General features: G+C 39.8%; 1 protein-coding gene across 3 annotated transcripts in view; it reads right to left on the minus strand.

Moving 5' to 3' along the window:
* CHRM2 (cholinergic receptor muscarinic 2) overlaps positions 1-16,789 on the minus strand; it is a 45,060-nt gene that overhangs the window by 19,838 nt on the left and 8,433 nt on the right. The window contains exon 3 of one of the 3 annotated variants that reach the window (XR_010305029.1): positions 15,683-16,002. The exons of the other annotated variants lie outside the window; for them this stretch is intronic. The gene's annotated coding sequence lies outside the window, so the exon portion shown is untranslated. Of the gene's footprint in view, positions 1-15,682; positions 16,003-16,789 lie in introns of those variants that run through there. 3 annotated transcript variants of the gene reach the window in all.

A 16,789-nucleotide genomic window follows, 5' to 3' on the forward strand; every position in this document is an offset into this window, starting at 1 on the left:
TGAAAATTTGTACTGTTTCATTTCCACCAGTGATCTTGCTTATGCACTTGACACAGGATATAACTCAGTTACTCTCACAGGCTGCAAACAGGTAAGGGACAAAATAAAGTGGGGATTGTGGGAAAATACAGGAAAACTCCTTATATATTATATGGAATGTTAGTTCTTTTCATTACTTCCAAGATAGGTATTGCAAATACCTCCAAGGTAGGTAGGTATTGCAAAAATCCATTTAGATCAAAGATACGACATTTGAATTGCATCATCTATGCAAAGAAGATCAAGCATCCAAAAGATAGTATTTCCAAATACCACAATTATATCTATTAATAAGACAAGTGTCTTTTCTAGCTACTCCTATTGGGTCTTGTGGTTTACTTCATACTACATACATACCCCATACCTCTGTACAACTTGCTTATAACTGAACATGGTAACATGCATCATACTTATTTTCAACTACACTATTAGTAGAGAGATTAAAGTAACTGAATTCTTACACTTTCTGGGAGAATTTCTTCTTGCTGCCTTGTAGTCTTCACAAGAAATGGTGTTTTGTTGCTTTACATCGACAGATTGGTTTAGTACTCCAGATACTGAGAAACTGATGCAATTTACCTTGAACTAAGCAGTGCAAATATGCCTTAAACTCATATGGACTTCAAACACAAATAGAAATCTGAGATTCAGGCATTCTAGATAGTTTGTCATGAAGCTGCTGCACGTATCTTGTGATACTTCCTGTTCTTTTGATACTGACTAAAACAGAGTGATTTAGAAAAAGTAAATAGTGATTCAATCTATTCTGATGTAAAGAGCATACTGGCATTTCATAGAATCACAGAATTAACCAGGTTGGAAAAGATCTCTAGGATCATCAAGTCCTACCTATCAGCTAACCCTTCTAATTAACTAAACCATGGCACTAAGTGCCTCATCCAGCCTCCTTTTAAACACCTCCAGGGATAGTGACTTCACCATCTTCCCCAGGCAGCCCATTCCACTGGGCAATCATTCTTTCTGTGAAGAATTTCTTCCTGATGTCCAGCCTAAACCTACCCTGGTGCAGCTTGAGACTGTGTCCTCTTGTTCTGTCACTGGGTGCCTCTGTCTATAGCCTGTAGCACTGCTTGGGGTTGTTGTGGCCAAAGTGCAGAACCCAGCAGTTAGACTTGTTTAAACTCATGGCATTAGACTGTACCTGTTTACCCAGCCTGCCCAAGTCCCTCTGCAGAGCCCTCCTACCCTCCAGCAGATCGACACATGCTCCCAACTTGCTGTTGTCTGCAAACTTCCTCATGGAGAACTCAATCCCCTCATTCAGCTCATCAGTGGGGATATTAAACAGGACTGGATTAGGCCAGCACTGATCCCTGGGCCACACCACTAGTGACTGGCTGCCAACTGGATGTGGCACCATTCACCACCACTCTCTGTGCTTAGCCATCCATCCAGTTCTTTATCCAACACAGAGTGTCCCTGTCCAAGCCATGGACTGCCAGCTTGGCCAGGAGTTTGCTATGGCAGACAGTGTTGAAGGCCTTGCTGAAGTCCAGGTAGACTACATCCACAGCCTTCCCCACGTCCACCAATAGCCAAGACACACAGTTTAGGGCTTCCTCTCTCATCAGCTTGGAACCAAGGAAAAGGACCATGGAAAGTATCCTGGGAGACTCCAGGATCCTCTCTCCATCCTCAAAATAACACGTTGAATAAATGATTCTCAAGAATAAGGTCTTCTGTCTCTCTCTACACAGGCAGGTTAAAACCAGTGTTGAGGTTTCATATTTTTTTTTTTAATTATTATGAATTTTTTTTTTCTAAATGTTTTTGTCAGCTATAAGAGAATCAATCTACATAATTTTGTCTCACCAGCTTGAACAGTTAACACTGTTCTGACTCTGATACAACTGTTCCCTTTGCAGTGAGAAACTGGTGATACAATACAAGTACTTACTAGTGAAATTTCATTATTTAGAGTTCTTTCTGTTTCCTCCACCATGGCTGAACACTGTCTGTCCCTGATAGCATGAAGGGGCCTCTGCCTTGGAATCACTTCCTGATTTCCACAAAAATCATGTTGAAAGTGACATCCATCTCCCCCACCTCCAGGTTAGAGATAGTTTTCCATCACCAGCTCAGTCCTTGAGACTGTAGCTAAGGAAGTGTCTCACATTGTGTTTTCCCCCCTGTATACTCTGAAGCTGAGAGCTTCCTTTAGTAACGGTTACCTTTTGATTACCTTAATTTGAGCTAAGCACAAGTGAGTTCTATACAGTTTCACCGATTTTTCAAATGAGTTTCAGCTGGGATTGTTTCTGGGGCAGGTGGCAGTGCCTAGCATAGCAGTATCCTTACCCTGTCTGAAACTTCGTGCTGTAACCAAGGTATTGGTTAGGGAGTACTTGTGTTCGTAATAGGTAAATCATAAAATCAAAGCAAAGGTATATGGAGAGATCTGTTCTACACAAGACCTGCAAGCATATTTCTTTTAAAGCAAATGTAAGTGTAATTGCAGCCTGAAACCATCACCTATGTGTTGAGTCCTCTCACTTGTACAGTTTCAATTAGATGTTACTAATATTGGGCAACAATTTCTCTCCAAGGTTTCCTTCACTTGTGTTTTTCACTGTGGCAAACTGATCCATCTGCTCTTTCACAGAGCAGGAAAAATCTCTTGTAAATTGTGTATCTGATCTTACTTAGCACAGCTGACACCATGCTCATTCAGTATTGTTTCCTCCCTTTAAATGAAGGGAGATGAACATTTTCCTATATTCCTCCCTCTTACATCCTGGACCCTGATGTTTTCTTCCTGCTGTGGTGTCTTGGTCGTTCTGTCCTATTATTATTCAAGGAGCTGTTATATCACTACCTCCAGCAGCAGCTAATCCAGAAAAAGACAAAAAGTTGTTAGGACTCATTGCTATTCAAGTAATTGTTTTCCTGGTTCCTTAAAAGGAATCGATTCTACAATAGATAGAAAATCAAAATACCATTATACCTGAATAGCATAATCTTTCTTTCCCTTTGTTTGCATGTACAGAACACATATTTGTGTTCTACTGTAGTTTTGTTATTTCCTGTCCTTTTTGTTCCTTACTGATGTGTTTGTTGATACAGATGATTTGTATTACACATTTCCCTATTTATCTTTGCTTGTCATGGTGGACACAAGAGTTTTGAACAGATGCAGGAATACTAGGCAAAGAAATTATGTGGACTAATCAACAATAATCAGTATTTCTGTCCAAAAGTGCACACCTGATCAGTGTGCTCTGTATTTCATGTCTCTTCCACTACATGTTTGCTCACAGAATTGTTTTGAGTTCCTTCAAACTGAGCTATCTCCTAATGACAAGATGCAGAGATAATATTTACTTGGGTGAGCTTAACTTCATGTGCTCTGTTAATATGCTATTATTGTGCAGTTACATATTCTTAAGAATGAATTAAATACCAGTCTGCTAAGGAAACAGCAACCACTGTGAGAATATTACAACATTTTCATGAAGTGAGTTAAGAAGTTACACACATCAGCACTGACAGTAGAAACTTGACTTGGAGAGCGCTGAGACCAGGGGTCTACTATATAAGCTACATTACTCATCCAAACTCCAGCTTCAGAGTCTGAAGTCCCATGGTAAATTGCTCTGAAAAATTCAATAGCTGAAAAGCTACTGGACATCAGGGTTGTGGACATGTTGGAGTGTGTCTGGAGAAGGGCCGTGAGGATGCTCAGAGGGCTGGAGCACCTCTCCTATGAGGACAGTCTGAAAGAGTTGGGGCTATTCTGTCTGGAGCAGAGGAGGCTCCCAGGTGACCTTATTGTGGCTTTCCAGTATCTAAAAGGGGCCTACAAAAAGCTGGGGAGGGACTTTTAAGGAGCTCAGGTAGTGACAGAACTAGGAGGAATGGAGCAAAGCTGGAGGTGGGGAGATTCAAGATAGACGTGAAGAGGAAGTTGTTCATCTTGAGAGTGGTGAGAGCCTGGAATGGGTTGCCCAGGGAAATGGTTGAGGCTACATCCCTGGAGGTGTTTAAGGCCAGGCTGGATGAGGCTCTGGCCAGCCTGCTCCAGGGTAGAGTGTCCCTGCTCATGGCAGTGGGGCTGGGACTAGATGATCCTTGTAGTCTCTTTCAACCCTGACTGATTCTATGATTCTAAAGCCCTGTGTATGCCAAAGGCAAAACTTCCATTACTTTTGGTGAACTCAGGACTCTGAAGAAAAACAAAACAATACCCCAAACAAACCAACCAACCAAACAAGAAAAACTCACCAACTCAAAACACAACAAAAGAAAAGCCCAAACCCTCTCAGAACTGAGGACTAGTCAAAGTTCATTATTTTATTAGACTCAGAATTAAATTCCCTACTGTTAACAGTACTGGAATCACACTTGCTATTCATCTTTTAGGAAAGGTGTCTATCTTCAGTATCCATTTGTAACATTCAGAGAAGCCCAGAGAAGCATTTCCTCCTCCTGCTTCCTTTTTTCTTACTTTAACATAGGGTCATGCAAATTTACCTGGGGCTATAACTGTTGCTGGGCAGTCGATGCACATAACTTATTGTGAAACAAATCTGCAAAATACAACATTGGGCTCAGGATTGGAGTCTAATGGACTTCTAAGTATGCAGAGACATAGATTTAATTGTTTGCAGACTTCTTTTCCATTTGTGTTTACTGGACAGTGCTTCCACACCTTTAAGCACCCATTCACTGCATTTCATGCAATGTATTTTGGTTATGACCAAATGGATCTCTATGTATATAACCATTTAAAGTTCATAAAGTAACATGGACAGAGAATAGCAAATGCATTGCAAGTAAGAGCACAGAAATGGTGTTACAAACAGACACAACAAGCAGCAGAATAACTGAGGAATAAAATCTGCATTGTCCTTCTCTTATTCTATGGAGAAGATGTGGATAGCAGACACTCCTTTATAAACTGGAAATTAATTAAACATGCAGGGAGAAGAGCTTCAGTGGTTGGATGAGATGGTGTGGGATGGGATGGGGTGGGATGGGATGGAGGAAGTCCTGTTAAAGATGAGGTCATAGTACTTAGAGTTGTAGAATTGTTTTTGTTGGAAAAGCCCTTTAAGATAATTGAGTCTAACCATTATCTAACTACCAAGTCTGGTGCTAAACTGTGTCCCTTAGCACCACGTCTACATGTTTCTGAAACATGTCCAGAGATGGGGATTCAACCACCTCTGAAGGGGGGGGGGGGGGGGGGGGGGGGAGGGGGGCAATATTTAAGTGTTTTGAGGACTTTCAGTGAAGATGTTTTTTTTCCTAATATCCAATCTAAACCTCCCCTGATGTAACTTGAGGCTATTTCCTCTCATCTTATCACTTGTTACTAAGGAGAAGAGACCAACACCCACCTCACTACAACATTTTTTCAGGTACTTCAAACTGAAGGATGGAAAATTAATTATATGACTGCTGTGGACAAGTGTTTGTTCTGAATAAAATGAAAGAGATCTAAATCATCACCATGCAAACTCAAATCTTGTTATTGAGTGAATAAGACAAAATAGTAAATAAATATCAGCAGACCAAACTGAACTCCCTCACATTGCACTCTCACCTCCTAAAATATAAAAATTCCTTTCTCTGTAGTAGAAAGAGCAGCACTAGATCCAGACTTCTCTTTAGTTTCTTTATGCCACTCCTGTGGTGTAAGGTAATGGAAAAGCTTCCAGGCAACTAAATATTTTTCCCCTGATGGAAAATCTCTGGGTGGCTTAGACCAAACATTTAAAACCACTTGAAAATGTGAATAACTTCACGATACCGCAGGTGGCCCCATCTAATGGTTTAACACAAAGGGCACTAATTAAAGTCCTTTCCATGTGAAAGGAAAGGCGAAAGTCTATGCTATATATACATTTTCTTGATCAAAAAGAATCATTGGAAACTACAGGAAATTTCTAAGAGAACTGTTGGATGGAAGATTGGTTCTTTCAGATAAGATACTGAACTCATACAGAGTGACAAGCATGTTAAGTATTCCCAGGGAAAACTGCACTCTGCCTGCAAGACTGAGACTAAGAATCACCCCGGAGAGAGATACGATGTTTGCCTTCTGCCCTGGTTCTCTCCTAAGAATCTCCAGAGAACTCTTCACTGCTACCACTGTTATGGTGATGGCTGTCATCCCACGGGAAGTGGCTTTGGATATCTCATAATTTCACATCACTGATGAGACAGAAAATATAGCCTAAGAGGTCTGTGTTCAGTAGATGAGAAATATCCTGGAGATGTTAAAAAAAAAAGATTGGATAAGGCACTTAGTGCCATGGTCTAGTTGACTGGACAGGCCTGGGTGATAGGTTGGACAGGATGATCTTGGAGGTCTCTTCCAACCTGATTGATTCTATGATTCTATGATAGTAGAGATTTCTAATGAAACAAATATGGTTTTGGTTTGGTTTTTTTTGGTGGTTTGGTTTTTGGTTTTTTGTTTGTTTGTTTTGTTTTTCTGGTATCTTAGGAAGTAGTGTCTTAGGAAGTAGTAGTATCTGTATCTCAGGAAGTAGTCCGAGATCAAACAGGAGGTTCAAGATGAGCAGTAGAGGATATACTATTTGGCAAGCCAAGATATGTGGATTGTGAGGGAAGGTTGAAGGAAATGGGCTTGTTTAGCTTGGAGGAGAGATGGTGTTGGGTTTGCCTAATAGCAGCCTGCCAATACCTACAGGAAAGCTACTGAGAAGACAGAGCTAGTCTTTTATAGTGTTGTATGATGGGGGCATGACAGAAAACAGACATAAGGTTTTGATGGGATTTAATGGAAAATACTTTCACTACAAGGAAAGTAAAGCAGTGGACAAGAGATATGTACAGGCTCCATCCTTACAGTGCTTCAGGACACAATGAATAGAACCCTGGGCAATCTAGTATGAGCTTGACACTGACCCTTCTTTGAAAAGGAATTTGGAGTAGAGATCTGAGGCTTTTTTTGCCTGGACTACTCTATGCTTCTATAGTTATGTGACTCTAGCATAGACCATGATGTTCACAGGAATGGTCCAAAGAAGCAGGAACACATATACTTTTGCTCAATGTGGAGTGAGATTTCAGGTAAGCAATACACATGATTGTGCAAAAAGCAATTTGAAAGCTGGCAAAGCACACTCAAGGGAAAAAGGAATTAGCATAATGCAGGTCTTTGGATTCTTATTCAGGAGTGACACATGCAGGTCAAAAACCCCTGCAGCATTTGGTCTGCCCTACCTTTAAGTGCAGCAATTTATCCAGGGAGAGTCACAACCCTGTATCCTGAAATGTGGGTTCTCTGATACTTCCCAGGAGCTGAAGGTGAAGCTAAGGAACTGGCCTACAGAGTCAGAAAGAGATTCCTTTTTCCCTCAATTTCCACAGTTCTGACCTGTTGTTCACCATGAGATACCTTTTGCAAACACTCTGAAAGGATGCCAAGGGTGAATGGGCAGACCCATGAAGAGCAACTTAAGGAGTACAATTCTGCCCAACTTCCAGAATTTTCCTGGTGGAAGGCATAGTGTGAACAGTACATCAGTGACAGGAACAAACGGTTATGCTGGTGAAACTCAACCACAGCAGTGTCTACTCAGATACGTACCTCATCTCATATCAGTAAAAGGCCTTTAAAACACAGGTGACTCAAGCCCCATATTTGCCTTTCATCCTTATTTCTTTCTTTATCCTACCACAAGTTCACATACATGTTGTAATGAAGAAAACTGGAAGATCCTTTGCTCTCTACTGTCTTTCAGACAAGTGCTATCTTATACAGAACCTAGAGAAATTACTGGTTTTGCAGTCCCCAGCAGACCCACAGAATACTAGTGAACGGGATCACACAAGCCTTTTCCTACTACATGATCTAGATCTTTTCTCTCCCCTCTAGTTTCTTTTGTCAGCAACAAAGACAGCTGCCCATTTCTGGTCTCAGGCATGCATGCCTTGAAGGAGCAGATGTTTCCTCTCTGAGTGAAATAGTCTCGATATGAATGTAGTCTACAATGATGATCTGGCTTAGACTCATTTTCCAGTGGAAAGGCTCAGCACAGAAGCCTCAAGATTAACCACATACAGTTCAACCACAAAGGCTTGCAGGAAAGTAGCCAACCTCATTGTATCATCATTTCAGCTATTAACATGGTGGTCCTGATTTTCATCCATCATTGAAGAGGATGATGATATACAGATTCATTCTATTTCAAAAGTAGTCAAAAAATTATATACCCATAATTATTCCAGATGTAATTGCAACACAGTCAGATTAACATTATCATTTTTTGGCTGTTCTAATAGTATCAGAAATATACTTTGCCAAATACTTCAGAATGAAAGAATTTGGTGGATGTGTCAATGCAGAACCATTACACAAGAAGTGATGATGATGTTGCATATAGTGACACAATGCTTTGAAGGAGTAAGGGTTTTGTTGTAATAAGCAATCATTCAGATTAAACTTGCCAATTCCTGAAAAAAAATTGGCACACATCCTTGACCTCAAATGCACCTCAAGTACCCAAGTACTATGGGTTATAGCAATCTGTTTCTTCATATCAATCTTCTGTCTATTTCATCTCTTTCTCTTGGTCCAAATTAATCTTACAACTCAGAGATGAAAGATCTACAGGGCATGGGTGATCACATTTGAGCAATGCCAGGCACAACAGATCTTCAAGACAGAGCTAGTATTTAACTACATGACATATCACAGTTCAAGGTACAAAAGAGAGCTGGAGGCTTGTTCACTTTTTCACTTGCTTGCTTGTTTTCAGTAATAGCATCCAGTGAAATGGGCAAAAACTGAGTTCATCTTCAGCTTTGTGCTTCTCCGCTGTTGCACATGTGCTTTCTGGGAAGTGATGGGATTTTGGGGCACATCACTGATGGCAGCATTTCCATGTACACATAGAGCTTTTGCTAAGGGAGAGCAAGAACAATGCTCAAAGATAAAGGAGAAAGCAGAGTGTGAGAAAGGAGTAAGAGAAGATAAGTGGATTTGTTAAATGCAGATCAAAAACCTGGATCAAAGCCTCGAAATTATACCGTAAACTTTGTGTGAGCCAGACAGAACTGGCCCAAGACTGGTAATAAGAAGTGATTCATGCTTATCATCCCCCTTCTCTTTTGTTTTTATGTGCTGAAGGTAAGCTAGCACTTGTTGTTATTGCTGTTTTCAGTGAAACAGCAAATAATCAAATGCTGAGCTCCAGTTGCAAAGACAAGAATAGGCAAAAACTTGACAAGATTTCAGTATTTTCCCTAAAACCAGCAAGAAAACACTAGAGCCCCAACACCCTCAACTACCATCACTTTCTCTGTGTGTTATCTGGAACACATGTATCTGGAAACAGATAATCTCTTCAATCTTTATATATTGTTGCCTTACTTGCTTTGAAATGGGAGCTGTTGGCACTTTGATTAATGGACTGTAAAGCTGCTGTTATTCACTGTAGCTTCTTTAACACTCTTCTATCCTGAGTCAATATACAGCTTTGTAACACTGCAGCAATTTAATTCCCAGTGAACCGCTGCAAGGAGAATTCAGCCTACTGTAGAGACAGTCACTGGGAGGTGGTGTCTCTTTCCTCTTTTAGGGTGAAATTAGTGCAGTAGTGTTTGTGTCTAACAAACTGGAGTACTTGCTTCTAAATTCATTGTGTTAAGCACAAAGTGGCAAATCTACTGGAAGATGGAGTCTTAGAAAGTCCTAATTTTAAAAATTAACTTCCATCATGTCTCAGAGCCATATTCTAATATCTTTTCGTTTTTCTATGTCTTAGGTTCTAGCCTGCTCAGCCTTTTTTTGTAAGCCTCATTAAATGGCTATATACATATTGAGTTACATGAATAATTTAGTAGTTCTTGGTCTCAAGTCTGAAAATAATCTCAGTGCTATCATGGGACTGCAGAGTCTCATTTCAGTCAGCCCCACAGAATCTGTATAGAGTATAGGATCTGTAAAAGCACAAGCTGGAAGTATTCTGGGACATTTTCACCTAGTCAAAAAAGTCCTGGAGAATACCAGGGGAAAGATTCTGTGGTGGTAGGGAATGATCCTTTCTGTAACTGCCTTCTAAGTGAAGAATAATACCATATAAATGTGTTATTAGTTTATGTTTCTTTTTAATGCCTTAATTCATGTTTAGACTGTGGATCTAGCACTCAATATTAGCATTTGCCTTTTTCTAAACGATGAGAAAAGATTACTTCTGTGTATTTGCAGAGTTAGGTTAACTAATTGTCAAGGTTTCATACTGGGTAGCTATTTCAATATTATTGTAGTGACAGAGGCTGAAAAACACAGCCAATGTTTTAATTCCTGATGACAGCACATCATAGGTGACGTTTTAGGAGGTCAGCTCATGACTCATCCAGAAGATAGTCTGTCTTATTGCTTCATGCACTTTTCATGAGTGCTTCATAAGATATCTCTAACGAGAAGAAGGTTTTTAATTATTTTCTGTGTTGTGTAGTCACAGGTTATTCTGTGCTATACACAGATGTTTTAAAACAGTTTCTTACTGCTTTTACATTGCATTTTCAGCCCTTGTCAAAATTGATAGCACACTTTTAGCTTAATCTTACATTTTACTGAAGAGTTTTGAAATTGCTCAAGATTTTCATATGGAGAGGAAAAAAGAAAAGTACTGATGTAAGGTGTGGATATTGTACAAATGTCAGTTTGAATCTTATATTTAAGAGATCTTAATGTGTACTACTCTAGTCCTAAAGAAGAGTAAAGATTGTTTCTCCCTGAGGAGCTGCACCCTTCCAAATGTGGAAAGCAGCCCTGAAAGAAACTGTGTTCTCACCACAATGTGAGCGAATCATGCCATACAGTCCCTGCTCCCAGAGAGGACTTACAGGCTTAGCATCTCTGAAAATCAATGTTGCTGTTTGCTACATGGTCTTAGTTTTGCCAGATCTCTTTTATGTTGAGAAAATTATATCTTTCACTGGGCAGCTATTGTGGAAAAAGTGACTCTACAATTTACAATGGTGACTCCTTCCTACAGCATCATGTGCTCACCTTTCCTGATTTACCTATGTACACAGGGAAAAGCAAATTGGAGATGACTCATTGCCAGATGTGAAATTGTAGCAAGGATGGGAGCTTGAACTGCTCACAGGAGGGAGCACAGGTATGGTAAAAGCAGTAAGAGCGGGATGATGATCAATGAAAAGATGATGAGGGATATACTAGACACTAAAATAACAAGACTATGAACCTAGCAGAAGATAAAGAAATAAAAGAAGGAAAAAAAACAGGAGGCCAAGGAAAACCAGAGCTGAAAGCTAGAAGAGGGTTATAAGAAGGGTGGTAAGTAGCAGATGCACAGATGAACAAATTCTTAATTCCTTGTTTTCATAAATAGAAAAAAAAAATCCCAAACTCTTACCTTGAGTTATTATCAGGATGCAATGTTTACAGAAAGCATGGCATCTTTTGTAACAGACACACAGATGCTGTTTTATTCAAATGTCCTATGTATTTATGCTGGGAACCAGAGTGACGTTGGGAAATCAAGACGTGTGCAAGAACTGGTATTGGGAGAGTTTGTGCTACTCAAACAGCAAACTCCTATCTTTGTACTTAGGATGATGCTTGCAAGACCTATATTTTCATCACATTTGTTGTCCTTTAGAAAAATCATTGGAAATCAAATGCAGCACATTCAAGAATAAGATCAGAAACATTTCAGGAATTTCTACCATTCTTGGTCAATTATAATAAGTTTTGACAGCACTGGTTTTGTATTTTTGAGTGTGGATACCAGCTAGACTGTTCCATCTATTTTGCTTTAAAAGATCTACTAGTGAATACATTCAAAGAGAAATTCTCATGAATGTCTGCCATTCTTATTCATTAATTCATCAGTTTCCATAACTGGTCCTCAGATGTCATTTGAAATAAAACTGCTGAAAATATTCCAAACACAATTGCTTCCCTAAGGACTGTTTGATGCACACTGCAGCGTGCTCTGTCTTTTGTGTCCACTAAGCTGTGCACTGTGTCTCTCCTATCATTTGCCATCCTCCCTGGAGATTAATAAAGATAAGATTTTTAGGGTTTGATGACTTTACAGGGCTGTTTCAAAGCAAGGTGGGTTATTTTTTTTTAATGGTTATTTCTTCTATTCAGAGAAAACATCTTTCCTTCTAGAAAAAAACCTTCTGAAATATATTCTATCTGATATCTGCTTTCCTTGTTAATCTTTAACTCTAATTTTGTAGACGTTCAGGAAATGAAACTGCCAGTTCTGATACCTAAAGGGCTGTGGTGCTTACAAGGTGTTTGAGAAATGTACTCTCATGTGGTGGATGTTATTTGGTTTCATAGTAAGTCCCCCAGAATTAGCTGCTCTTCCTTGTAACATTTGTACAAACTTTCTGAAGAGCTCTCTAAGTCCAGAAAAAGAATCTAGTAGCAAGTAATGCAATCTGGCGCTTACTACTACTCAGTGCTGTGCCTCCAGTTCCGCTTCTTCACCATTAGATGTATCCTAGCAATATTAAGGTAATTTTCTGCAAAATGGTATTTGCTCTAATTCATTGAGCTCTCAGATCATGCCAGTCCCATTGAAATACTCTTTCTACTTGTTACTGAAACAGAATTGAGGCATCAGTTATTGAAAAAAAAAAAATCCATCACCTATAATTCCTGTTGATCACATCTGCTGACAGATGCCTAGTAGAGAACTATTTGGTTATTCCCTTCTTCCCCCTCTTCTGCCCATTCAGGTATTTTGTGACCAGGGCCTCTAACATGCCTTGGTCTTCTACTGTTACTAAACAATGTGCCAGACTGCTGCAAAGTCCACCAGCTGAAATTTCTCAACAATTTCATTGTACTACTCAGTATGTCAGAAGGATTTGGAGCACATTTTCTCAGTGAAATGCTCTTTACCTTACTGCCATCTTCTTTCACACATATTCAGTCTCAAGAAGCGCTCCACACAATCATCACATTGTGTTACATGATCTAAAAAATATTTGTTTCCCAGAAAAAATTGCTAAATTAATGGTCTAAAACCTCCTTAACTTAATAAATACTTAAAATACCACATTTAAGTGCACCTTAAATGGAGAAGATCACAGCTTTAAAGAAAGTTGCAGTTATCACCTTTCTTGCTAGAAATTGTGCATTATGGTAACTAATTTGAAGCCTGTAAAATAAAAAGGTATGGATGCTCAGAAGAGTAATATTTATTTATTTATTTATTTTTACCTGGCATATCTGATAATAGGAATCTGATCAGCTTTCTGCAAGAATTTTCAAGTTAGTAGTAACACTGGTTCTTTCACAATTACAGTTTTCTGGTTTTCTGAGCCCCCTTGTGTTTGAATGGCCAAAATTCTGTACAGAAGAGACATTATCTGTGTTCATGCTTGACAATAGAACACCCAAGAATGAACAAAGATATGCCTAAAAAGGAGCACCTGAGACATGTTCATCCAGCCCCATGTACTTGTCATACAGATTGCTCTGTTTTGCTTATTGGGACCCAATATAACAGCAGTTTTAGAAGGAATAGAAGTTGCATCAGAAATCTAGTGAGGATAAATGAAAAAGTTGCAAGCCTGAGTTTTCTTTGACAACAGTTTCTGTTTTCATGGTATGCTGTGCATGAGCATTGGCAGGGTAATTCTTTTTAGAGCATTTCCAAGGGACACGAGTCACTGCAACAGAGATTTTTCAGTCATTCAAGTCCAAACTTTTTCAGGGTTAACAGGAAAGAATCCATTCTGAATTGTCCCAGAAAATTGTGACGTGACTGTCTTGGTTGTGCAGCTACAAAAAAGAGCCATATTTTTCAGCAGTGGGTGTTCCAGGGTACTCCAAATTCCTTTCTTCTTCCCCTCCTCCCCATGGGTTTGAGTGGGAGAAGGCATGAAACCTGCTTCCCCCCCTAATCCTGTTCTCTTGAAGGTGTCTTTCCACACGTGGGCTGACCCATGTGGAAGCCTGCACTGGAGTTGGGCTGGTGGTTGGCTGGGTTTTCATGCTTAGTATAACATGATGAATGGACTTTGTCTAGAAAAGCTTAAATAAAGCAAGGGAGAACAGGAAGAGGTTCTCGCCTTGAGAGTTCCTGTCTTGAAAGATTCCCACCTTGAAAGAGCTCCTGACAGTGTGCACAACAGTACAGGTTCCTGCTGTGACTAGACTGTCCTTGCTTTTGGATGGCTCTTATGTTTTTGTATGGCTTTTGGTTTTACCCTGTTCCTGCTTTTGGACAGTTTCCCCCACTTTTGCAACCTTCTGTGCAAACTTGCAGGCTTGGCAAGCCTTACATTTTTTTGAGAGAGCTGCTGGCAGCATTCGGACTGGCTACTCTCAGACTGACTTCCTGGCTGCCTCCCAGATTGGGAAGATGCTAATAGTTTGGCTCTCCCCTGCCACTGTGGAGGTAGCATCGTTTCATGATCATCCCACTCATGAAAGAAATGCTTGAGACATTTCTGAGTTTGGCAGCTTTGCTGTTCGTCTTGGAATTCTGCTGCATGGACATACACTATTGGACATTGCCTGCAGCATCAGAAGGCTGCTCCTGCAGAGGAATCCAGCAAGGGATCACTGTTGAATACCTATCTCACCTCTCTGAGTAAGACCTGTTGTTCCCTTAATTCTCTGCTTGAGCCTGATTGATAGTGGAGTAAAGCTGTTTACAGCTCAGCCTTTTCCATTTCCTGACTTCCTAAATCTCTAAATTTATCTATAATATCATTTTGGGGGAGAAATTCCTAATCAAACTGTGTCTGTAAATACATCTAAACTAATTTTTGTATAAAGTGTGGGGGTGGGAATCCAGGAAAATAAAATAATTCTATTTTTATAATTCCTGACTCAGACACATTAATCCCCTGCCTCCACAACAGTGGGGCAATGCCTGTCTTCAGAAAAACCCAATGAGTGATAATCCATGTTCACTATTCCATCAGTGGCATACTTTGTTTTGTAAGAAATTTTTCAGGAGAAAACTGGAAATAGATTGATAATGGAAATCTATGTATTAGGGGAACTGACCTTTGAAAAACAGCTGACGAGCATCTAAGCCTTCTGAACCTTGGCTTGATCTGGTCAGCTCACCTAATTCTTTTGACTTGTTTGTATATCAGAACTGTACGAAGTCTTACAAACTGCAGTTAAAATTACTTTCAAATCTATTTAGAAATATAAAGGTACATACAGGGCAGGATATTGCAAGTGATATGTGTGATGGATGTCAGCTTAGAGGAGATTTCATCTCTTTTGGCAAGCAGGAGTGAGCCTGCTACCTTCAAGCTTTAAAGTAAATTCTGTACTGATTGCAACAGTTATGATAACAAACTTTACTGTCTTTTTCAGCCTTGTAAATGGTGAGAAATGAGCACTTCCCTTTCTGAAATTTCATAAGACTACTCAGGATTTTCCATTCCAGAATTAGGTAACTGAGTTGTAGGAAGTGAAGGAAAAAAGTGAGAAAATGTAAGTCAAAGAGAGTACAAAATAGGTAAAAGTCCTTGTCCACAGTTGAGAATAAAAAACATGCAGGTGGAATGGTGTCATGTAAAACACAAAACAGCCTCACTGTGCTAGCAGATCAATACCAGGCTGCTGGCAATGATGATTGGCTTGCTGGTTAATTACTGCTGAACAAAAGAAAGATAGAGGAGAGAGTTTTCATATCCATAGCTATTGATGTTTAATTGTGGTACCTAATTTAGCAGCCTTGCCTTCAGCTTTGCAACAGATGAAGATAGATTCTTTCACAGTGATACGGCTCTTCAGAGCTCTAAATTAACCTCCTGAAGACTTTTTCTCTCCTTTCACTTAGGCTATAGCTCAAGCATCTCAGCTGGGTGCCTAGGGATGGGGAGATTGTACCTCCATGATGCTAAAGAGTGAACTCAGAGACATTATCTAGTTTAATCTTAAGAAGTGTTCCAATCTCTCATCTTTGTCTCATCTTCCCTTCAAAATTTATTGTTGAACCTGATCTGGAGAAAAAATGACAGTTATTCAAGTATGTTATAAACACCTTGAAATGAGTGGAGTAGACAGCATGGTAATAAAGCTGACCAGCCACTCTCTCTTTTCATCCTCTTCAGATGCTTTTTATTATATACAGCTGCAAGTGTCATTTCCCTAATGCTACCCATTCATCTTGTGCTGGGTTACAAGCATGTACTCATCCTCTCTTGGGATTGGAGAGCTCCAGCAATGGCCAGGTTATGGTGAATAAATTGCATCAGAAAACTGCAAGGGTTCTACCATATTTTTTTTCTCCTGTGTCTTTGTTTTATTGCTATGCAGTAGGCAACTGCAACTGGACATTCCTCAAGTGTGTTGTCTTGGCATGTCAGGCTGCTATTCATCATGTATTTGAGATGCCAGAGCACTGGCAGATGGATTCATGGTGGGGAATAAAGACTATGGCATTGTTTAAGCAGTGTGCAATGCTAATGTAGTTGACGGTAGATACAGGAGAATGGAATTTACCTACAGTAAACTGAGCATTGTGAATTCTCCAGCAGTCCACTAGTGGGGTAACCTTAACTGGGGAGGAAATAAAAATCACTTTGCCCCATCCCTCTCAAATAGGTAGACTTCAGATAAATTTGAAATCTCACAGATATAAATCTAGTATAAGGAGATGGTTTTTCAAGTCATGAACATGCAGCTGCAGAGGTTTGTGGTCAAGGATCCAGCACAATTTAGAAAGGACTCAATATATAGACATGTTCACAATAGAAGACTGTGTGATGCAGAGGGAGGTGACATGCT

This window comes from Pogoniulus pusillus, chromosome 15 (genome assembly GCF_015220805.1).
Source record: "Pogoniulus pusillus isolate bPogPus1 chromosome 15, bPogPus1.pri, whole genome shotgun sequence".
Taxonomy (NCBI): Eukaryota; Metazoa; Chordata; class Aves; order Piciformes; family Lybiidae; genus Pogoniulus; species Pogoniulus pusillus.